The sequence below is a fragment of the Tachyglossus aculeatus genome, chromosome X1 (assembly GCF_015852505.1).
Source record: "Tachyglossus aculeatus isolate mTacAcu1 chromosome X1, mTacAcu1.pri, whole genome shotgun sequence".
Lineage (NCBI taxonomy): Eukaryota > Metazoa > Chordata > Mammalia > Monotremata > Tachyglossidae > Tachyglossus > Tachyglossus aculeatus.
In genome coordinates this window covers 7,556,204-7,580,756 of record NC_052101.1, presented here as the reverse complement: position 1 = coordinate 7,580,756, position 24,553 = coordinate 7,556,204, and the positions used below count along the sequence as shown (strand labels likewise).

Below are 24,553 nucleotides of genomic sequence, written 5' to 3'. Positions count from 1 at the left end.
CCAAGCGCTGCAACAACTGCTTAGGTCAGTGTTCTGCACTTGATAAATATTGGTGGATATAAATATCCACTTGATTGGTGGATAGATAGATTGATCTGTAGCACACACAGAATATGACAAGGCCACTGCATATAAATAATAATAATCCAATTATAGTTGGAAACAAGCAAATCTGGTTGGACACAGTCCCCGTCCCACATGGGGATCAGAGTCTTAATCCCCATTTTACAGGCGAGGGAACTGAGGCCCGGAGAAGTGAAGTGACTTGCCCAAGGTCACCCAGCACACAAGAGGTGGAGTCAGGATTGGAACTCATGACCTTCTGACTCGCAGGCCCATGCTCTATCCACTACACCATGGCTGCCTCTAGGCTAGGAGTACAGCATAATGCTCTGTTCCCTAAAGTGTTTACTAAGCACTACAACGTCTCCTACTACTATTCATTCCTTCATTCAACCCTGTCCCGCTACTCCTCAGAAAATCAGGTCTATTATCTGGGAACCCTGAGCTTTCATTCTGCCTGCTCTATGACCTTGGATAAGTCAATTCAATTCTCCGTGCCTCAGTTTCCTCATCTGTAAAGTAGGTATTTAAAACGTGACCTCTCTCTTACTTAGCCCTGGAGCACTTTGTGGGGCAGGGATTATGTTCCAGATGATTAACTTGTATCTACCCCAGTCCTTAGAAGAGTGTTCAATCCACAGTAAGTGCATAACAAATATTAGTAATATTAGTATCTTCCCATGACCTTCTCTTCCCCCTCCTCTTCCTCTCTTCTTCCTCCTCTTGTAACTTCTTTCTCCCCCTTCTCACCTTCTTTCTCCTCCTTCTCTTCCTCCCTCTCCTCCTCTTTGTCTTCTTCCTTCATTCCTCCTCTCAAGAAGAAGAAGAAGAAGAAGAAGAAGAAGAAGAAGAAGAAGAATTACGACATTCTTCTATGTGCCAAGCACCATTCTAAGTGCTGGGGTAGATACAAGGTAATCAGGTTGGACACAGTTCCTGTCCCAAATGGAGCTCACTGTCTTAATCCCCGTTTTACAGATGAGGTAAATGAGGCACAGAGGAAGTGAAGTGACTTCTCTTCCTCTTCTCACTCCTCCCCTTCTTCCTCATCCTCCTTCTCCTCACCCCATTCCCTCCCCATCCCTGTTTCTCCTCCTCCCCCCTGCCCTACACTTTGTCCTTCTTCCAATCAATCAATGGCATTTAATAATAACAATGATGATGATAATGATGACATTTTTTAAGCGCTTACTATGTGCAAAGTACTGTTCTAAGCACTGGGGGGGATACAAGGTGATCAGATTGTCTCACGTGGTGCTCACAGTCTTAATCCACATTTTACAGATAAGGTAACTGAGGCTCAGAGAAGTTAAGGAACTTGCCCAATGTCACACAGCAGACATGTGGCGGAGCCAGGATTCAAACCCATGACCTCTGACTCCCAAGCCCGTGCTCTCTCCACTGAGCCATGCTGCTTCTCTTTAATGGGCCACGCTGCCTTAATGAGTGCTTACTGTGTGTAGAGCACTGAACGTCTTCCACCTTCTCCTCTTTCTCTCCTCTACTTTTTCTTTCCTTTTTCAGCAGGGAGTGAAGAACAGGGGTTTATCTGGCTTTATATCCTAGAGGGCAGGTATCATGTTCACTAACTTTTTATAGCCCCCAAGCACTTACTACAGTTCAGTACACAGAGGAAACACTCAAGGAATGCTACTGATTGAATCAAATGCCCTTTTAAGACTCAATTATGGAACCCAAACCTCCATTTGAAATGTATCCACCTACTCTAAAAGTTAGGAAAACTAAGTTAGGGAATCTTTCCTTACATTCCAAACAAAAACATCCATTGAAGGCCTTAAAAGAGGAGTTCAAGAAAGACTTGGCATTAGTAAGAAGTATTAATGGTTTTTCAAAGTATGGGGGACACACATTCACACAAAGAGAAATCTAGGACAAAATGCATTTGGCAAATATCTGTCTTGTTTTCACTGCATTTAGACAATATTCCCTGAGAGCACTTGATAAGTTATAGGGGAAAATATTAGAGACTAATAGTAATTGGTCAATCAGTCATGTTCATTCATTCATTCAGTCAGTCATATTTATTAAGCACTTACTGTGTGCAGAACACTGTACTAAGCACTTGGAAAGTACAATTCGGCAATAGTTAAAGACACACAATCCCTATCCAACAACAGGCTCACAGTCTAGAAGGCGGAGACAGACAACAAAACAAAATGAGTAGAGAGGCATCATTCAGTCACATTTATTGAGCGTTTACTGTGTGCAGAGCACAGTACTTGAGCGTTTGGGAAAATACGAGACAATATTCATTGAGCTCTCACTCTTTGCACTAATCCCTTGAAAACATACAAGAGAGTCCATGGACAAAATCTCTCCCCTGAAGGATTTTACAGTCTAGCAGGGGAGACAGATGTTAAAATAAATTACAGGTAGGGGTAAGCAATAGAATGTAGACTGTAAGCTCATTGTGGGCAGGAAGAGTACCTACCAATGCTGCAATATTGTACTCTCCCGAGCGGTTAACACAGTGTTCCACACAGAATCAGCGCTCAATAAATGTGATCGATTGATTGATAGCATAAAGATCTGTACATTTGTCCAGCTGGAGAGCTTGAGTACCCAAGTCCTTAGGTAATAAGGAAGTGCTGAAGTGTCAGGATGTGGTGGGACTATGGGAGATTATTATTAGTATTATTATTTATAATTACTATTAGTATTATTTTTGTGACTAATGATGCTAATAATGGTATTTGTTCAAGGCTTACCACGTGCCACGTCCTGGGGTAGCTATGATCCCAACGAATCAGACATAGTGGCTGTCTCAAATTCTCAAATGAGCAGCTCACAGCCTGGTGAGGAGGGAGAGCAGGTATTCAGCCCTCATTTTACAGGGGAGAATACTGAGGGGCAGACAAGTTAATGTCACATGGCCCAAGATTACACAGCAAGAAAGAGGCAGAGCTGGGATTAGAACCCAGGTCCCCTGACTCCCAGTTTGGAGCTCTATCTACTACTGAATTTCAGGTAGGGGCATTATTCCTATTATTATTATTATTATTATTACTTTTGCCAACACTTAGTACAATGCCTGGTACATAATGATAATAATAATAATAATAATAATAATGGCATTTATTAATAGCTTACTATGTGCAAAGCACTGTTCTAAGTGCTGGGGAGGTTACAAGGTGATCAGGTTGTCCCATGGGGGGTTTACAGTCTTAATCCCCATTTTACAGATGAGGTAACTGAGACACAGAGAAGTTAAGTGACTTGCCCAAAGTCACACAGCTGACAAGTGGCAGAGCCGGGATTTGAACCCATGACCTCTGACTCCAAAGCCTGTGCTCTTTGCACTGAGCCAAGAGGCACTTAACAAGTACCATTATTATTATTGTGCTTATCATTTTATTATTGTTATCAGTAATGATAATAAGCAGGGTAGGGTTATGGGAATATGAGAGATTAATCTGCAATAGCAAAAGCCTGCTGGTCCTCAGAAAATCAGGTGTATTATCTGGGAACCCTGAGGTTTCATTCTGGGAAGGACAGACGATCCCCTCTAATCAGAGAAACTATGTGAAGATTAAATAACATTTTGGAAAATGAGAATATAATGGCTCAATTCTTCCCCATAATTGTTCCATTTCTAAAGTGATATAAAGCAAGGAAGCCTAAAACCAAGACTTAAAGCCTCATTAGGTTTCTGTTGCAAAAAGTCCACCACGAAAACATCCCAGATGATTTCAGAAGTCGTCATCGCAGAATAGGCCATTCATTCATTCATTCAATCGTTTTTATTGAGTGCTTACTGCATGCAGAGCACTGTACTAAGTGCTTGGGAAGTACGAGTCGGCAACGTATAGAGACGGTCCCTACCCAACAACGGGCTCACAGTCTAGAAGGGGGAGACAGACAACAAAACAAAACATGTAGACAAGTGTCAAAATTGTCAGAACAAATAGAATTATAGCTATATGCACATCATTAACAAAATCAATAGAATAGTAAATATGTACAAGTAAAATAAATAGAATAATAAATCTGTATAAATATATACAAGTGCTGTGGGGAGGGGAAGAAGGTAGGGTGGGGAGGATGGGGAGGAGGAGAGGAAAAAAGGGGCTCAACGGGAAGGCCTCCTGGAGGAGGTGAGCTCTCAGTAGGGCTTTGAAGGGAGGAAGAGAGCTAGCTTGATGGATGTGTGGAGGGAGGGCATTCCAGGCCAGGGGAAGGACGTGGGCCGGGGGTCGACGGCGGGACAGGCAAGAACGAGGTACAGTGAGGAGGTTAGAGGCGGCAGAGGAGTGGAGGGTGCGGGCTGGGCTGGAGAAGGAGAGAAGGGAGGTGAGGCAGGAGGGGGCGAGGGGATGGAGAACCCTGAAGACAAGAGTAAGGAGTTTTTGCTTGATTCGTAGATTGACAGGCAACCACTGGAGATTTTTGAGGAGGGAAGTAACATGCCATCACTTCTCCAAACAGGACTTCCACAACCTACCCATCTGGGTGAAAGCAACGTTTAGCAAGTGTCTGAAATTCTCATCTGAGCCTTTATGAAGTACAGGTTTCTGCCTTCAATCACATGTGGATGAGGGGCATACTGACTGTTCTTTCTTTAATGAAAAGCAGCACAGTATGATGGCTAGATTACAGGCATGGGACTCAGGAGACATGGATTCTAATCCCACCTCCAACACTTCCCTGCTCTGTGGCCTTGGGCAAGTCATTTCACTTCTCTGTGACTCAGTTTCCTCATGTGTAAAATGGGAATTCCATGCCTGTTCTCCCTCCCACTTAGACTATGAGCCCCATGTTGGACACAGGCTACTATTAAGGATGGCTTTTTTTAAGGATGGGGATTCTTGAGCATGTTTGAAGGCAGTGGGGAAGGAGGTGCACTGATTGAAGATGGCAGTTAGGGAGGGAAAGAAGGAGGGGATGAGTATCTTGATAAGTTATGAAGGGATCGGGCCAGAGGTGCAGGTGGAGGGGATAGATTTTTGAGAGGAGAGAGAACTCCTCTTGAAATACTACCAGGAATATTGGGAGAGTTGAAGAGTTGGGAGGAGGGAGGGACTGTGGAGAGGAGCAGGGGGAGATTTTAGGGAGATCTCTCCTGATGGTTTCAATCTTGTCTATAAAGTATGAGGCTAGGTCATTAGAAGAAAGAGATGGGAGGGTGGGATAGGAGGTTCGAGGAGGGAGTTAAACATCTGGAACAGTTGAGCGGGGCAAGGGGTATGAGAATTAATCAGGATGGAGAAGCATTGTCGTCAGGCAGAGGAGCGGACAGAATCAAAGCAGGTGAGGATGAATGGAGAAAGGTGAGGTCAGCCAGATGTCTGGATTTCTGCCAGCAATGTTCCAGCGGAGGAAGTGTATTATGGAGGTGATCCAGGGTCGCAGGTTAGTGGCGTGAGATCGGCGGACGGACAGGAGAGGGAGGGAATTGAGTTCCGTGGAGAGGGCAGGGGTGAGGGTGTCAATTTGTGCCAGGAAGAAATGGTGGGATGGAACAGTAAACTGTGAGAGCAAAAGGCAATGCGGATTCAAGAATGCCAACAAGCTTACTGGCTTCTGGGGCAGAAAGGATGATAATGTTCACTCTCTCCAAGGTCACTGGTGACCTTTCCTCCTTGCAAAATCTAAGATTTTAAATCCTCCTCAACCTCTCAGCTGCCTTAACACTGGACTATTTTCTAATTCCTGGAAACACTATTAAATTTTAGTTTCCCTGATAGGATTCTCTCCTGGTCCTCTCTTTAACCAATCATTCCCAGTCTCTTTCAAAGACTCTCCCTTGACAACATTCCCAGAATCCAACCATTTCTCTCCATCGAGAAGGCCACCATGCTTGTCCAGGAGCTTGCCGAATGCCTATTTAACGAATACAGCAGTCACTCACAGGTCTCCCTACTTCTATTCTCTCACCATTCCAGTCTCCACTCCATTCCACTTTCCACATTATTTTCCTAAAACACTGTTCTGCAGGTCTTCCCACTTCTCAAAAGCCTTCAATGGTTGCCCACTCTTTTTTGCATCAAGCTTCAAAGGTTTCAACAAGCAGTCTCCTTCCTATTTGCTAGTCTTTTCTCTCTCTACACCCTCGCTTACACTCTTTGCTCCTCTCAAACTAGCCTGCTCACCCTGCCTTGTTCTCATCTCATCTTGTTGCCAACTTGTTGCCGACTTGTACTTCCCAAGTGCTTAGTACAGTGCTCTGCACATAGTAAGCACTCAATAAATATGATTGAATGAATGAATGAACCTTTCCCACTGCTGACTTGTTTGTGAGCCCCATGAGGGAAAGAAATAGGTATAATTTCCGCCTGCATATTTTCTTCCAACACTTAGTACAGTGGTCTGCACACCATAAGCACCTAAGAAGCAGCATGCCAAAGTGGATAGAGCATGGCCCCGGGAGTCAGAAGGTCATGGGTTCTAATCCCAGAACTGCCACTCATCTACTATGTGATCTTGGACAAGTCACTTCACTTCTCTGGGCCTCAGTTACCTCCTCTGTAAAATGAGGAGTGAGACTGTGAGCCCTACATGGGACGGGGACTATATCCAACCCAATTTGCTTGTATCCAACCCTTAGGACAGTGCCTGGAACATAGTAAGTGCTTAACAAATGCTACAGTTATTATTATTACTGGTACTAACTGTTCACATCCTCCTCACTGCCTAAAAAACTCCCTCCCACTACATAATAATAATATAATCATGGTATTTGTTAAGCGCTTACTATGTGAGAAGCACTGTTCTAAGCACTGGTGGGGGATACAAGGTGATCAGGTTGTCCCACATGGGGCTCACATTCTTAATCTCCATTTTACAGATGAGGTAACTGAGGCACAGAAAAGTCACACAGCTGACAAGCGGCGGAGCTGGGATTAGAAACCGTGACCTCTGACTCTCAAGCCTGTGCTCTTTTCTCTGAGCCACGCTGCACTACATATTCGATAGACATCTCCCCAGCTTCAAAGCCCTTCTGAAATTACATCTCCTCTGGGAGCCCTTTTCCAAATAATCTGAAATCTCTCAATCCCCCCTCACCCCTGCTTTACTGAAATACAGCAACAATGTCCTTTGTTTCCTATAATCCATCATTTAAGAAAAGTGCTTAGCATGTATTTACTGATCAAAACGTTCTACCATCATCTCTATATGTGGAAAGTAACTTTAAAAAAAGTGAGATTTCAGTGAAGGAACTAATGCATTTGGAAAAACAATTAGCCAAATTACAGATTACCTGGACACATTCAGACAAGAGATTTGGGAGCCTACGTTCTTCCCTGGATGAATCCCATGGGAAGAACGTCTGGAAGTCCTTGCAGGAAGCCAATCTTCATAAGAAAGAATCAAATCGTTTCCATTGGGGAACCATTCATGGTTTGGGGAAAAACTAGGTGAAGGGGAGGAGAAACCAGTTTATAGGGTCATCAGCAATTTTTAATATTTAAGCATTTCTAGCTCATTTATTTATTGTTTTATGTTTATTTTTGAATCTATGCCCTAGTCTTTCACTTAGTATGTTGCTCCCCTTCTAGACTGTGAGCCCGCTGTTGGATAGGGACCGCCTCTATATGTTGCCAACTTGTACTTCCCAAGCGCTTAGTACAGTGCTCTGCACACAGTAAGCACTCAATAAATATGATTGAATGAATGAATGAATGCAGACAAAAACCAAATTGGTCTGGTCAAGAGAAGAACCACAGGCTAACAGATAGAGCATGGGTCTGAGAATCAGCAGACCTGGGTTCTAATCCTAGCTCCGCTACTTGTCTGCTGTGTGACTCTGGGCAATTTACTTAACTTCTCTGTGCCTCAGTTACCTTATCTGTAAAATAGGTATTAAAACTGGGAGTCCCCAGTGGGACAGGGACTGTGTCCAACCTGGTTATCTTGCATCTACCCCAGATCTTAATACAGTGCCTGGCATATAGTAAGTGCTTGACAAATACCTTAAAAAAATGGTATTTATACAACAGGAATTTTCAGGAAAACAAATGTTTCACAAAGAAAGCCAAACCAAAGTGTTCCCTTTCTACTTCATTTTTACGAGAAGCTTCTCTCAGATTTGACTTCAGATATGTTCACAGTTACTAAACCCAATGTGACTCATTTTCCACTTGTAAAGGCACGCTAAGAATTAAATGTTCTCAACAGATCTCTGGTCTAATAACTTGTATTCCATGTGAGTGAGCAAGGGTGTGTTTTTGTAGAATCAGAACTACATTTCAGGCCACATTGTTTCTGACTAACCAAGATGGTCAGAGATACAAAGGAACTGTGAATGGCTGATGTTAAGCAACCGTTCCACCTATTTCTAAAAAGGGCAGAAGTTAGTCATAATAATAATAATAATAATGGCATTTATTAAGCGCTTACTATGTACGAAGCACTGTTCTAAGCACTGGGGAGGTTACAGGGTGATGAGGTTGTCGCACGGGGGCTCACAGTCTTAATCCTCATTCTACAGATTAGGCAACTGAGGCACAGAGAAGCCAAGTGACTTGCCCAAAGTCACCCAGCTGACAGTTGGCAGAGCCGGGATTTGAACCCATGACCTCTGACTCCAAAGCCTGGGCTCTTTCCACTGAGCCATGCTGCTTCTCAGTAATAATGCTGGTATTTATTAAGCGCTTACTATGTGCAAAGCACTGTTCTAAGCACTGGGGAGGTTACAAGGTGATCAGGTTGTCCCACGGGGGGCTCACAGTTTTAATCCCCATTTTCCAGATGAGGTCACTAAGGCCCAGAGAAGTGGCTTGCCCAAAGTCACCCAGCTAGAGATTTTAGTTAAGTCCTTCTAACAACCACTGGAGCTCATCAATTAATCAATCGACCATTGCAGTATATTGAGCACTTACTGTGTGCAGAGCAAAATACTAAGCGCTTGGGAAAGTTCAATGCAATAAGTCTGGTAGATGTGATCCCTGCCCACAAGGCGAGTATAGTCTACAGGAGTAGACCGACATAATAAATTACAGATAGGAGAAATGGTGAAGTTTAAGGGTCTGCACATAAGTGCTGTGGGGCTGGAGAGATTCCAGGGGTTGTGTATGTTCGATGTTTTGTAGAAAATTCATTCATTCAATCGTATTTATTGAGCGCTTCCTGTGTGCAGAGCACTGTACTGAGCGCTTGGGAAGTACAAGTCGGCAACATGTGGAGATGGTTGCTACTCAACAACGGGCTCACCGCCCAGAAGGGAGAGATAGACACCAAAACAAAACATGTAGACAGGTGTCAAAATCGTAAGAATAAATAGAATTACAGCTATATGCACATCATTAACAAAATATGTACTAGGAAATAAACAGAGTAATAAATCTGAACAAATATATACAAGTGCTGTGGGGAGGGGGAAGGGGAAAGGCAGATGGGGGAATGGGGAGGAGGAGAGGAAAAAGGGGGCTCAGTCTGGGAAGGCCTTCTGGAGGAGGTGAGCTCTATAGGAGCTCTATAGGATTGTCTTCTCTGGAGATGAGCAAGAACAGGACAAGTAGGATTATGAGGAGCACACATTCAGACAGTCTTCAGAGACCTAGAAATTCTACAAATATTGTTTTTTTTGTGTTTTTTTTTTTACCAGAACTCCCTACGACCGGTAGATTCCTATCATTCTGTGTTGCTCAATCTGGGAAGGAATCAGAAAGATCACCTAAAACGTCCCCAGAAATCTTCGGCTGCCACACTTCTCTGAACCTGGGTCAGGTCTTGTCATCTTCTAAGCAGTTTGGCTTAGTGGATACAGCACAGGTCTGGGAGACAGAAGGACCTGGGTTCAAATCACGGCTCTGACACATGTCTCCTGTGTGACCTTGAAAAATTCACTTCACTTCTCTGGGTCTTAGTTTCCTCATCTGTAAAATGGGGATTAGGTCTTTGAGCCCCAAGGGGGACCGGGACTGTATCCAACCTGGTTAATTTGTATCTACACTGGTGCTTAGCACATAGTAAGGGCTTAACAAGTCCCATTCCTATTCCGGGGGAAGTTTCCTTTAGTTTTCATCAGAAGTGGCTTTGGTTCTTTGTAATCTTCATCTTTCTGAACATTTTTTTCTTCTAAACATTTTCACATATTAAAAAAAATAACAGCCACGGCATAGTTTAGTGGAAAGAGAACACAGGCCTGAAAGTCAGAGTACCTGGGTTTTAATCCTGGTTCCACCACTTGTCTTTTGTGTGACCTTGGGCAAGCCACTCAATTTCTCTGTCCCTCAGTTACTTGTAAAATGGGGATTAAGACTGTGAGCCCCACAAGGGACATGGACTATGTCCAACCTAATAATAATGATAATTATTGTATTTGTTAAGCACTTACTATGTGCCAGGCACTGTTCTAAGCGCTGGGGTAGATACAAGCTAATCGGATTGGACAGTCCCTGTCCCACAAGAGGCTCACAGTCTTAATCCCCATTTTCCAGTGAAGTGAAGTGACTTGCCCAAGATGACACAGCGGGCCAGTGAGAGAGCTGGGATTAGAACCCATGACCTTCCAACTCCTAGGCCTGAGCTCTATTCACTAGGTATGCTGCTTCTCGAACTGCTTATGTTGTATGTACCCCCAACACATAGTACAGTGCCTGGCATGTAGTAGCTCTTAACAAATATCATTTTAAATAAAAAAAAAATATTTGCGACCTAAAACTAATGCCATCTGAGGCTACTACATTCAGTATTGGTAAATCATTTCTGTACTAAATTAATCCCAAATCCCAAGTACTTCATTCATTCATTCATTCATTCAATCGTATTTATTGAGCGCTTACTGGGTGCAGAGCACAGTACTAAGCGCTTGGGAAGTACAAGCAGGCAACATATAGAGACGGTCCCTACCCAACAACGGGCTCACAGTCTAAAAGGGGGAGACAGGCAACAAAACAAAACATGGAAATCTCCTACCTACACAACATGTAATTCCTGTGAGATTTAATGATTTCTAGGAAAAATAGCAGGCACTCTTTTGCAGTATTTTTTAAACACTTACTGTGTTCCAGACATTCTACTATGAGCTCATTTATTCTACCTTACCAAAGCTCAACGCGATTAATCTTGAGCTTAAAATGTCAAAATTAGGAGAGTTAAGTAAAGTAAAAAGGTATATCCATGTTGAGGGGCTGTCACATCTGAAATTGCCTCACAAGCTTTTTCATCAATCAATTATTAGTATTTTTCGGGTGTTTCATCCTTGGTGCAGAGTGCTGTACTAATCACTTTGAAGAATTTAACAGAGTTAGCAGCTATAACCTCCACCTTCAAGGAGTTTACATTCTAGTAGGGGGATGCAGTCACTGAAATGTATTACAGGTAGGAGGACAAAATAGAGGATAAAGATGGAATCAGAAGTGCAGTAAGAAAATATGAATATCCATGGCCTAGTGGAAAAAGCATGGGCCTCGGAGTCTGAAGACCTGGGTTCAAATCCTAGGTCTGTCATTTGCCTGTTGGGTGGTCTTGTGCAAGTCAATCAATCAATCAATCAATCATATTTATTGAGCGTTTACTGTGTGCAGAGCACTGTACTAAGGGCTTGGGAAGTACAAGTTGGCAACATATAGAGACAGTCCCTACCCAATAGTGGGCTCACAGTCTAAAAGGGGGAGACAGAGAACAAAACAAAACGTACTAACAAAATAAAATAAATAGAATAGATATGCACAAGTAAAATAAATAAATAAATAAGTACAGTAATAAATATGTACAAACATATATACATATACACAGGTGCTGTGGGGAAGGGAAGGATGTAAGATGTGGGGAATGGAGAGGGGGACGAGGGGGAGAGGAAGGAAGGGGCTCAGTCTGGGAAGGCCTCCTGGAGGAGGTGAGCTCTCAGTAGGGCCTTGAAGGGAGTCACTTCTCTGTGCCTCAGTTGCCTAATCTGTAAAATAGGAATTCAGTACCTGTCCTCCCTCTTATTTAGACTCTGAGTTTCACATCGGATAGGGACTGTGTCCAACTTGATTATCTTGTATCCTCTAGAGTGTAAACTCCTCCCCTAGATTTTAAGCTCCTGTGGGGGGGAAACGTCTCTACTAACTATGTAGAAGCAGCGTGGCTCAGTGGAAAGAGCCTGGGCTTTGGAGTCAGATGTCATGGGTTCAAATCCTGACTCCGCCACTTTCATTCATTCATTCAATCGTATTTATTGAGTGCTTGCTGTGTGCAGAGCACTGTACTAAGTGCTTGGGAAGTACAAGTTGGCAACATATAGAGATGGTCCCTACCCAACAGCAGGCTCACAGTCTAGAAGGGGGAGACAAACAACAAGACAAAACATATTAACAAAATAAAATAAATAGAATAAATAGGTACAAATAAAATAGATAAATAGAGTAATAAATCTGTACAAACATATATACATATATACAGGTGCTGTGGGGAGGGGAAGGAGGTAAGGCGGGGGGGATGGGGAGGGGGAGGAGGGGGAGAGGAAGGAGGGAGCTCAGTCTGGGAAGGCCTCCTGGAGGAGGTGAGCTCTCAGTAGGGCTTCGAAGGGAAGTCACACACTTCCCTTCAAAGTCACACTTGTCAGCTGTGTGACTTTGGGAAAGTCACTTAACTTCTCTGTGCCTCAGTTACTTCATCTGTAAAACGAGGATTAAGACTGTGAGCCCCCTGTGGGACAACCTGATCACCTTGTAACCTCCCCAGTGCTCAGAACAGTGTTTTGCACATAGTAAGCACTTAATAAATGCCATTATTATTATTGTTATTATTATTACTATGATATCAGGCTGCTCCAGGACTTTTTATTGCATTGTGCTTTTCATTTGTATTAAAACTGTTCTCACAGTGGCTGGCATTACTACGGATTTTCTTGACTGTTTCACTTGCTCACTCTGTACTTCATCAGCTCTGCTTTTTCGCCCTTGCCTGACAGAGAACCTCTCTTTCACCTCTCTATTTAGTCATCAGCGGGGATGAAAAGTTCAAGACGACGATACCTGCATTCCAATTGCCCCTTTCCTGTGCTCACTGGTCCTTACCGAAATGTTCACGTCTCAGAAAAGCAGGACGCCTTCGCCTTCACCCCGGTTCTCTTTCCTATCACAGCCTTTGGAGAAAAATCTGCTCTCCTTGTGGGTGAAACAGTTCTGAAGATAGAGATTCTCTTAATAATGTCACTGCTCAGGAATTCCATCAATCAGTCCATACGTATATTCAGGTTTGGGAGTAATCTTTAAATCAAAATTTAAAGAACTATTAACTAAAGTTATTTTTTTATTTAAAAGGGGGCTTATTATTTCGGTCCAATGCATCTAGTATTTATTCTCTTTAAAGTATTGTATATCTACTGCGCAATGTGTGATCTTTAATTTCTAAATGCGCTTTGGTATGAAGTGACTTTAAAGTGTCAGAATCCTGAAGACAGAGTCCCAGTTTGGAATTGTATGTATTCCCTATGTATGTATGCTTATCAAATTAAGGAAGGGGGCAAAGGTTTAAGAAAGCCCAAGAACAATATGTAACCATGAGTAATTGTAGATTTAATAATTCCAAGTAGGGTCAAATAATAACAATAATAATAATAATAGTATTTATTTAGCACTTACTATGTGCAAAGCACTGTTCTAAGAGCTGGGGGGATACAAGGTGATCAGGATGCCCCACGGGGGGCTCACAGTCTTAATCCCCATTTTACAGATGACGGAACTGAGGCACAGAGAAGTGAAGTGACTTGCCCAAAGTCACACAGCTGACAATTGGCAGAGCCGGGATTTGAACCCATGACCTCTGACTCCAAAGCCCGGGCTCTTATCCACTGAGCCACGCTGCTTCTCTAGATTATTATTATTATTATTATTATTATTATAGGGCTCACAGTCTTAATCCCCATTTTGTAGATAAGGTAACTGAGTCCCAGAGAAGTGAAGTGACTTGCCCAAGGCCACACAGCAGACAAGTGATAGAGTCGGATTAGAACCCATGACCTTCTGATGCCCAGGCCAGTGCTCTAGCCATAACGCCATGCTGCTTCTCCGAAACAGTTACCATCAGTGACCTTTTCGGACAGGCTGAGATGGTCTACTTGACATTGATTTAAAGAGGATTGGCTCAATACTTGCCTCATTTTATCTGTAACTGAAATCAAGTGAGATCTAGTGCTTTAATGAGTTCTCGTTAGCTTTCATGTCTAATAATAATTAATAATAATTAGAGTACTTGTTATGTGCTTACTACATGTCAACCACTGTTCTAAATTCTGGGGTAGATATGTTAGCTAGATTGACAAACAGTCCCTATCACACATGGGGTTCCCCATAGGTCTTGGTAGAAACCATCCTGAAGTCCAGCAACCAGTTAACAATGGGGTGCTCTGATTCTTATTTTATTTTGTTGGTATGTTTGGTTCTGTTCTCTGTCTCCCCCTTTTAGACTGTGAGCCCACTGTTGGGTAGGGACTGTCTCTATGTGTTGCCAATTTGTACTTCCCAAGCACTTAGTACAGTGCTCTGCACATAGTAAGCGCTCAATAAATACGATTGATTGATTGATTGATTGATTGATTCCAGTCTAGAACCCAGACCATCCCTGGGGACTGTGAGATTTGCCAAGACCCCCCAGCATACAGTCACCCCCACAAGACTGAAAGACAAGTACTGTGGCCTAGTGGATAGAGCACGGGCCCAGGAGTCAGAAGGACCTGGGTTCAAATCCCGGCTCCACCACTCAATGGTAATAATTATGGTATTTGTTCAGTGCTTACTATGTGCTCTGCGCTCGCTTCGGCAGCACATGTACTAAAAATGGACCGATACGGAGTAGATTAGGATGGCCCCTGTGCAAGGATGACATGCAAATTCGTGAAGCGTTCCATATTTTTCTACTTATTTTACTTGTACATATTTACTATTTATTTTGTTAATGATGTGCATTTAACTTTAATTCTATTTGTTCTGACAACTCGACACCTGTCCACATGTTTTGTTTTGTTGTGTCTCCCGCTTCTAGACTGTGAGCCCCATGTGGGACAGGGACTATATCCAACCCAATTTGCTTGCATCCACCCCAGCGCTTAGCACAGTGACTGGCACACACTAAGTGCTTAACAAAACCACAGTTATTATTATTATTATATGATGCTGTTTCTACTACAACTACTCTCCCATTCCCTCCAGCAACCCTTGAACTTGGATTTGCTCCCTTTACTTACCAGCCCCCATCTCCACAGCACTTATGCACATATCCATAATGTATTGATTTATATTAATGCCTGTCTCCCCCTGCTAGACTGTAAGCTCGTGTAGAGAGGGAATATGTCTACCGACTCTGTTATACTGTACTCTCCCAAGTGCTTAGAGCCGGGCTCTGCACTCAGTAAGCAGTTCAATAGATATAGTAATAATAATAATAATAATAATAATGGTATTTGTTAAGTGCTTACTATGTGCAAAGCACTCTTCTAAGCGCTGGGAAGCTTACAAGGTGATCAGGACAACCTGATCAGGTTGTCCCATGGGGGGCTCACAGTTTTAATCCCCATTTTACAGATGAGGTAACTGAGGCACAGAGAAGTGAAGTGACTTTCCCAAAGTCATACAGCTGACAGTTGGCGGAGCTGGGACTTGAACCCATGACCTCTGACTCCAAATCAATCAATCGTATTTATTGAGTGCTTACTGTGTGCAGAGCACTGTACTAAGCACTTGGGAAGTACAAGTTGGCAACATATAGAGACAGTCCCTACCCAATTGTGGGCACAGTCTAAAAGAAGTCCGTGCTCTTTCCACTGAGCCATGCTGCTTCTGATATGATTAACTGATCGATTGAAATTCATAAACAAATTTTCTGTGGGGTCAGATTTATGCCTCAGGGAAGGTAGGACCAGTGCCCAGTACTAAGCGCTTAGTACAGTGCTCTGCACACAGAAAGTATGAATGAATGAGTGAATGAATGAATGAATAGATGAATATGGAATATGAAGGCACATTCCCTCCAAGAGGCCTTCCCAGACTAAGCCCCATTTTTCCTCATCTCCCACTCCCTTCTGTGTCACCCTGGCTTTCTCCCTTTCTCCCCTTCTCACCCCCCAGCACTTAATATATACATTTATATATATATTAAAAAAAGAAACTATATATATATGTATTATATATAGATATACATCTGTAGTTTCTTTTTTTTTGCACTGATGTCTGCTTATTTGTATTGATGTCTGTCTCCCCCTCCTTTAGACTGCAAGCTTGTTGTGGGCAGGGAATGTGGCAGTTCATTGTTGTACTGTACTTTCTCAAGCGCTTAGTACAGTGCTCTGCACACAGTAAGCACTCAATAAAAGCAACTGAATGAATCCTGCTTTCTAGAGACTTAGCATTCTTAAGGTACTTAGTCCGAACTCACCATTTTGTGCCCCGAATTGATAACCTTGGGTTTTAATGAGCCAGTCACTTAGAACAGAACTCAAGCTGCAGCCAAGTGAATGCACAATAGCCCAATTTAGGCTTTCATTTGATCAGCATGCTGTGTGTCTGACCTTTATTACTAGATGCTGATAGGGAAACACCTGTACAGCTCAGTGCTGAACAGAAGTGCAATGAGCCCATGAATGTAATCATTTCTCATGGAGGTTTTAGAAACAGGGAGCGTATTGTGAAAAGCAGACTGCCATAAACCAACATAAGGAAGAAAATGCAATCTCCATCTTATCATATTTCTCATGGGCAAATGCAGTCCTGGAGGTGGTGTGAGATGAAATAATGTCTGTCTCCCCCTCTAGACTGTAAGCTCATTGTGGGCAGGGAATGTGGCTGTTTATTGTTATATTGTATTTTCCCAAACAGTACAGTGCCCTGCACACAGAAAGAGCTCAATAAATACTATTGAAGGAATGAATCCTAATGCATTTCTTTACAGAGGACTGAAAATCCTGCAGCACCTTCATTCAGGAGCAATACAGTGAAGGCTAGGGGATAAAACATTTTATTTGCTTTTTTCCCAACGATCAAGGTATCCAAACCAACCAAATCAAAGCGGTGTGGTCTAGTGGAGAGAACACAGGCCTGAGAGTCAGAAAGATCTGGGTTCCAATCCCAGCTCCACCACTTGTCTTCTCTGGGACCATGGGCAGGCTATTTCATTTCTCTGGGCCTCAGGTACCTCATCTGTAAAATGGGGGTGAAGACTGTGAGCCCTATGTGAGACAGGGATGGTACCCAACCTAATTAGCTTGTATCTACCCAAGTGCTTGTAATAATAACGATGACATTTGTTAAGTGCTTACTATGTGCAAAGCACTGTTCTAAGCACTGGGGGGGATACAAGGTGATCAGGTTGTCCCATGTGGGGCTCACAGTCTTAATCCCCATTTTACAGATGAGGTAACTGAGGCCCAGAGAAGTTAAGTGACTTGCCTAAGGTCACACAGCAGACATGTGGCAGAGCCGGGATTAGAACCCATGACCTCTGACTCCCAAGCCCGGGCTCTTTCCACTGAGCCACGTTGCTCACGCTGCTTGTACAGTGCCTGACATAATAGTAAGTGCTTAACAAATACTAAAAAAAAACCTGTTTATTCTCTACTTCAAGCCCTGGACAAAGCAATAGCTTGGAGAAGTCCAACAATTCTTTCTCTGTGAATCAGTAATAGTTCCAAGAATGGAACCCCATTGTTATGGAACGAGACTTAGATTTCCGAATCCTGTTCTAACCTATATTCAAATCTGCATTCTTGCCAGCCAATTTCTGAAATGAAAAATAAACAGTATCCAAAGCCACATAGTTACAACTGGTCCAGTAAATCAGTGGTCAATCAATGTATTTATTGAATTCTTACTGAATGCAGAGCACTATACTAAACACTTGGGAAAGCACAATACAATTCAGACCTGAAGCAGTGTGGCTTAATGGAAAGGGCACGGGCCTGAGAGTCAGAAGGTCTTGGGTTCTAATTCCAGCTCCATCACTTGTCTGCTGTGTGACCTCGGGCAAGTCACTTTACTTCTCCGGGCCTCAGTTACCTCATCTGCAAAGTGGGGATTGAGACTGTGAGCCCCACGTGGGACAGGAACTCTGTACAACTCGATTTGCTTGTATCCACCCCAGGGCTTAGTAGAGTGCCTGGCTCGTAGTAAGTGCTTAGCAAATATTATTATTATTACTACTATTGAGCTCCTTCAATAGAAAACAGTATATGCATAATCCTTCAATCAATTCATTAATATTATTGATTGAGTACTTACTGTGTTCAAAGCACCTGTGCTAAGTAGTTGGAATGAGTAATCAATCAATCACATTTAGTGAGAGCTTATTGTACTAAGTGCTAGGGATGGTTCAGTAGAAAAGAGTCAGTAGAAATATTCCCTGCCTTCACTCGAACTCCGTCAAACTATTACGGCTGAACTCCCCTTCGACAATAGAGATATCTCTAGGCACATATATTTACAAGGAGAAATAGTGCACTGGTCACTATGTAATAAATGAAAATTTTTTTGGCAAGGAGTGAGAAGCTACTTTCAGCCTTTTCTCTCTGGTGTGAGGGATAAGTTCGACTGGAATTCACAAAGCACTGTTATAGATGGGATAATTTGACAGTGTGATCTATTGATCAATGATATCACATGTCTCTATATACACCACCTGTTAATTGTTAAGGTAAATACTGGATTATTGAATAGCAGGGTTGATAAGCCTGCCTGACATCCTGCTATAGCCAACATTTGGAGCCTGTTACGACATGGCTCTTAAAGTCTGAATGTCTCCCACGTTTATCCAAGAATAACATGGGCTTTCGTTTGTCACACTGATCTCCCCGAACTGTCTGTTCTTTGTTAAACTGACGACAGCAAGAATAGTGTTGAACATTAAACAGAACCAAGAAAGCAGAGTTTACAGGAAAAAAAAGACTGCAATGGTGAAAATTAGCCCTTGCTAATTCTAGCTCTAGCTTCTAGTTCTTCCCTTAGACTCTGAATTTAGTCTTCTGTCTAAGCGTATGTGACTGAGTTTTTAAAACCCATTTGGGATAAGGTCCATTTTCCAAGAGATTATTTTTCTCCCTTGGCAAGTAGGACTTTCCAGCCTACTATTCCTTCTCCAATTTCAATCCCTGGAAAATAAACCTGATTATAAAATGAGAACAAAATATTTTATATGTTGAAAGGAGAGTGATCTTTCCACAACTCTGGACTTCGAGCTTCTTTAAGGTAGAAGAGACAAAGAGGTAAAAGGGAAAGGAGAGTCAGGTGCTGCAAACCTTATCTGTAATTTATTGATTTACATTAATGTCTGTCTCTCTCTCTAGACTGTAAGCTCATTGTTGGCCTGGAATGTGCCTGTTCATTGTTATATTGACTCCCGAGTGCTTAGTACAGTGCTCTGCACAGAGTAAGTGCTCAATAAATATGATCGGATGAATGCATGAATGAATGACAGTATGGCAAGCGACATGCACGCTGATGGATGAATTTCACCAGCAGTGATTTCTCCATTTCTCCATTGTTCTTCAGCCTCAATTCCCTTGAAAAAGAGAAGGCTGTCAGCAAAAATTATTTTTCACTTTTGCTGTTACTTGGAGGGCCAACTCCATTCAATTCAAAGACACAAATGGAACATTTAGATGGCCAACTTCAGCCCAACTTCAGCCTCCTCTAGAGAAGTCTTCTGATTTTCCAAATTATTACAGATGTTATTTAAAACAGATGTTACATTATCCCATCAGAGTTGGGGTGTCCAGATTCTGTTCGTTAACTGCATGTAAAGCTATGGCACGTGATTCAGTTTCTTTTTTTTTGTATTTGCTAAGTTTTTACAACGTGCCAGGCTTTGTACTAGAAATTTCCCACGTCTCTGAATTTAATATATGAATGGAGAATTTATTTATTTATAAATAAATTTATAAATTCATCATTATTATTAATTTATTATTTATCCATTTATATGTTATTGTACTGAATATAAATGGAGCGGCACATGGCTTTTTCCAATGAGGATCTTTTTAAATACCTGTTTATTTCAGAACCATATTTTCTCTGACAGGCCTAGTGGACAGAGCACTGACAGTTTAAGAGGCTCACTTTATAGTCCCTGCTGTGTTAATGATATGCTGTGTGACTTTGGGACAGTCACTCAACCTCTCTGTTTCTCAGCTTCCCCATGTCGCTCTCAGAGGGGAGAGGGGAGGAGAGGGGAAACACTAGCTACAATTCTCTGTATACAGTGGATGCTCATTATATACTTCTGATCAACTAAATGATTGATTGCTCTGTGACAAATCAATTAGTACAGTGCTCTGTACACAGTAAGCACTCGATAAATATTATTGATCAACTGATTAATCTTGACCTGTCAGTGGGGCTGAAAGGAGTGCTGATCTCTTATAAGACTTCCCCACAACACGATCATGCTTGATACCATCACAATGTCACAATGTCAGTAGCATCATCTTCAAAATTAAAGGACTGGAGCATGTGTGTTTTTGTGCATGCTGTTGGAGGGGGGGGGCATGTCAGAATATGTGTTTACCTACAGATATTTACATTTCTATATTCGTTAAATGATGTGTGCCATACATTGTATCAAATGCTGGGGTTAGGCACAAAGATACCACTTCAAACAATCCAACTGTTTTTTAATGGTATTTGTTAAGTACTTACTATGTGCCAATACCTTACTAAGTGTTGGGATCAGTAAAAGTTCATCAAGTTAGAGAAGCAGCATGGCTCAGTGGAAAGAGCATGGGCTTTGGAGTTAGAGGTCATGGGCTCAAATCCGGGCTCCGCCAGTTACCAGCTGGGTGACTTTGGGAAAGTCACTTCACTTCTCTGGGCCTCAGTTCCCTCATCTGGAAAATGGGGATTAAGACTGTGAGCCCCCCTGGGACAACCTGATCACATTGTAACCACCCCAGCGCTTAGAACAGTGCTTTGCACATGGTAAGCACTTAATAAATACCATCATTATTAAGTTGAACAACGTCCATGAGCCATATGGGGCTCACAGTCTCAGTCTCCATTTTCCAGGTGAGGTAACTGAGGCATAGAGAAGGGAATTGACTTGCCCCAGGTCACACGGCAGACAAGTGGTAAAGGCAGGATTAAAACCCAGTTCCTTCTACCAGGCCTGAGCTCTAACAACTAGGCCATGCTACTGATCAATTGATATCATCATCAATTGATCAGTGGATTCACTGAGTGCTTAACTCTGTGGGGAGCGCTATACTAAGCTCTTGGGAAAGTACAGCACCAAAGAGTTGGCAGATGTGATCCTTGTCCTCAGGGGGTTAACAGTGTAGAGGAGGAAATAAATATTAAAATAGATTAGGGATACAGGGGAAATAGAATACAAGAAGATTTACATCAGTAATGTGGGGCTCAAGTGATTCATGATCCTTGGCCCACAGGGCCTTGTGGACATTCATTCATTCAGTCATATATTTTGAGCACTTACTGCATGCAGAGCACTGTACTAAGTGCTTGGGAGAGCACAATACAACGTTAAACAGACGTATTCCATGCCCCAAATCAGCTAACAATCTAGACTAATCAATCTCTCTAGACTCCAAGTTCATAATAGGCAGGGAATGTGTCTGTTTTATTGTTGTAGTGTACTCTCTCAAGCGTTTAGAACAGCTCCCTGTAAACAGTAAATGCTCAATAAATATGACTGACTGACCCACTGGCTTTGGTTAAAAGGAAGAGTTTCAGGGCAAAACTGAATTTTAAGTGAAGAGCTGAGAGCTGGAAGCTCAGATGACCGCAAGACAACCTAGGTAACGGTCCAGAGGCAAAAGAAAGATGAAAACTGGAGGAAGCTGGGGAGAAGTGTTGTCTGCTGGAGCGAGTGTGGTGAACCTTTACAATCTCCTAGGACTACAAATATAATTGTAAAACAATTGGTAAAATCAGGGGGTAGCCAGAGAGGAGAAAACAGCAATTCACGTTCTTCATCCTCTGATATAACAAACTGATAGCTCTCACATTGTTAACCATTGTAGAAATCTGCTGCTTTCATAAAATAAAGAAACCACACACCTATAGCCTCTTCTTTTCTTAGGCCCTTTTATTAGCAGTAATAACAGTTTCTGCCGTGTGACCCAATGTTTTGTTTTATGTGTTAATTACAGAGCAGTGGGCCTGATTCTTCACGATAGCTCCCCCCGAGTCGAAAGAAAGTTGCCACTAACTATGCATGTAGGATCAATGTTACAACATTTATCTTCAGGTTAACAAAAATATTTATTTGGGTTTGAAAAATGGACTCAAGGGGCTTGTTTTCCCACCTTCATTTAATGGGTTGGAATTTGAATCTAATTCTGGCACTATTGAAGTTAATTCTGGGAGGGCCTTCAATACCTAATTCAGATCACATCTCCTCCAGGAGGCCTTCTCTGATTAAGCCCTCTAACCCCCGGCTCCTTCTCCTTTCTGTGTTGCCTACGAACTTGGATCTCTGACCTCTGGACATCTGATATTTGCCCCATCCTCAGTCACACAGCACTTGTGACAGATCTATAAATTATATATTACAAATTATTTATCTTTATATCTTTATCCTTGTATTTATCTTTATATCTGTCTCCCCCTCTGGACTACAAGCTTGATGTTAGCAATGAATATGTCTAACCAACTCTGTTGTATTATACTCTCCCAAACCCTTAGTATAGGACTCTGCCCACAGTAAGCCCTGAATAAATTCCACTGAGGATGAAGATGATGATGATGATGATAGTGAATCAATGAGTTTCTGCCTAGATAGATGTGTCCACGTGCCCATGGAAAATGGGTGGTAAATTTAAACACTGCATAGTTGTGCTTCTGTTCATCAATGTGAGGCTGAAGGGTCTGCCAGTATATCAGAATCAGTGGAAAAAGCCAGTTAAAGCATCCTCCTGACACAGATTCTGAAGTGACATTCACAGCAGCACCTAAGTGCTCCATCAGATATGTTATTTCAACACAAAATTGTACAAAAAAGACATTTCTCTTCTTAACTCTGTCACCCGATCACATGAAGCAGCTACTATTCTTGCTTCACACCCATTCCACGTGGGACATGGACTGTGTCCAACATGATTAGCTCGTATCTACCCCAGCACTCAGTATAGTGCCTGGTTCATAGGAACCGCTTAAAAATACCATAATAATAATAATAATGGCATTTATTAAGTGCTCACTATGTGCAAAGCACTGTTCTAAGCACTGGGGAGGTTACAAGGTGATCACGTTGTCCCCCGGGGGGATCACAGTCTTAACCCCCATTTTACGGATGAGGAAACTGAGGTCCAGAGAAGTTAAGTGACTTGCCCAAGGTCACACAGCTGACAATTGGTGGAGCTGGGATTTGAACCCATGACCGCTGACTCCACAGCCTGTGCTCTTTCCATTGAGCCACTCTGCTTCTCTCAAAAAACTTACCATATGCTTCTACCATAAAAAAAACATAGATCAACAAATTTTTACTTGCTCTCCTAATGACTTGAGTTTTCTGGGCATGGCAATCAGCTCCGTTTTGCCCAACCTATTAAACTGACTAGCCACCGATATCAGACCAACTAACACAAGACACGGCTGACCTCTGCATTTAGGAATGCATTTCTTTCCAAATCGGGTGCCATAAGGTTCATAACTTAAAGACACCTTCTCTTGCCATTTCCATTCTACGATAGCTTCACCGCAATAGATGGTCTTTTCAAACGCTTTGTTTTTCCTGGCAAGCCCCAATCTTAAACAAACGCTCTCACACTTCGAAACGAGAACCGATAGAATTGTAACAGCACCGTTCGGTATGCTTCAATTTCCAGATAGAGTCAAATCTCGTCCTTTCTCCTTGTCCTTGAGGGATGTGTCATGCTGTTCCGAAATGAAACCCAGTCCTATCCTTGGACAGGAGATCACAGAAGCTGGAAAGACCAGGTTCATCTGGAGGTCATTAACTCTTTGGTTGGAGGACCATAAAAGCAACTATTTCAGTCACTCATTCATTCCTTTGATTCTTTCAGTCATATTTATTGAGTACTTACTGTGCAGGGCACTGTACTAAGCAACTGAGAGAGTACAGTACAATGATAAACAGACACATTCCCTGCATACAGAGAGTTAACAGTCTCAATAGCCAAAGGCAAATGGACTCCTTCCATCTTCTTCATTGTTTTCATGTTCTTCTTCTCACTTTAGGCCTTCCCATTTCTTTTTATAGTCAATCTCCTTTGTTACCTAAGTTCAATATAATAATAATAATAACAGTACCTGTTACATGCTTACTATGTGCCAAGCACCGTTCTAATCCCTGGGGTGGATACAAGTTGGACAGTCCCTGTCCAATGTAAGGCTCACAGTCTCAATCCCCATTTAACAGATGAGGTAACTGAGGCCCAGAGAAGTGAAGCAATTCCCTGTGTCCCTGACTGCATCATCCTCTGCCTACCCCAGAGCATGTTTACCTGACATAAATTAATGTTTTAGTTGGAAAAGTGACTGTCTCCTGGATTTCATTCATCTATAGTGAAAAATTAACCCTCTAAGCAGCTGGACCAGTTTACCTACTTACTCGTACCCATCCTCAGAAATTGCGTATA

General features: G+C 42.4%; 1 non-coding gene across 1 annotated transcript; it reads left to right on the top strand.

The window, feature by feature from the left end:
* The first annotated feature begins 14,759 nt into the window (after positions 1 to 14,759).
* LOC119920533 lies at positions 14,760 to 14,866 on the top strand. Its single transcript, XR_005448273.1, has one exon. It is a non-coding gene; the product is annotated as a U6 spliceosomal RNA (small nuclear RNA).
* The last annotated feature ends 9,687 nt before the right edge of the window (positions 14,867 to 24,553 follow it).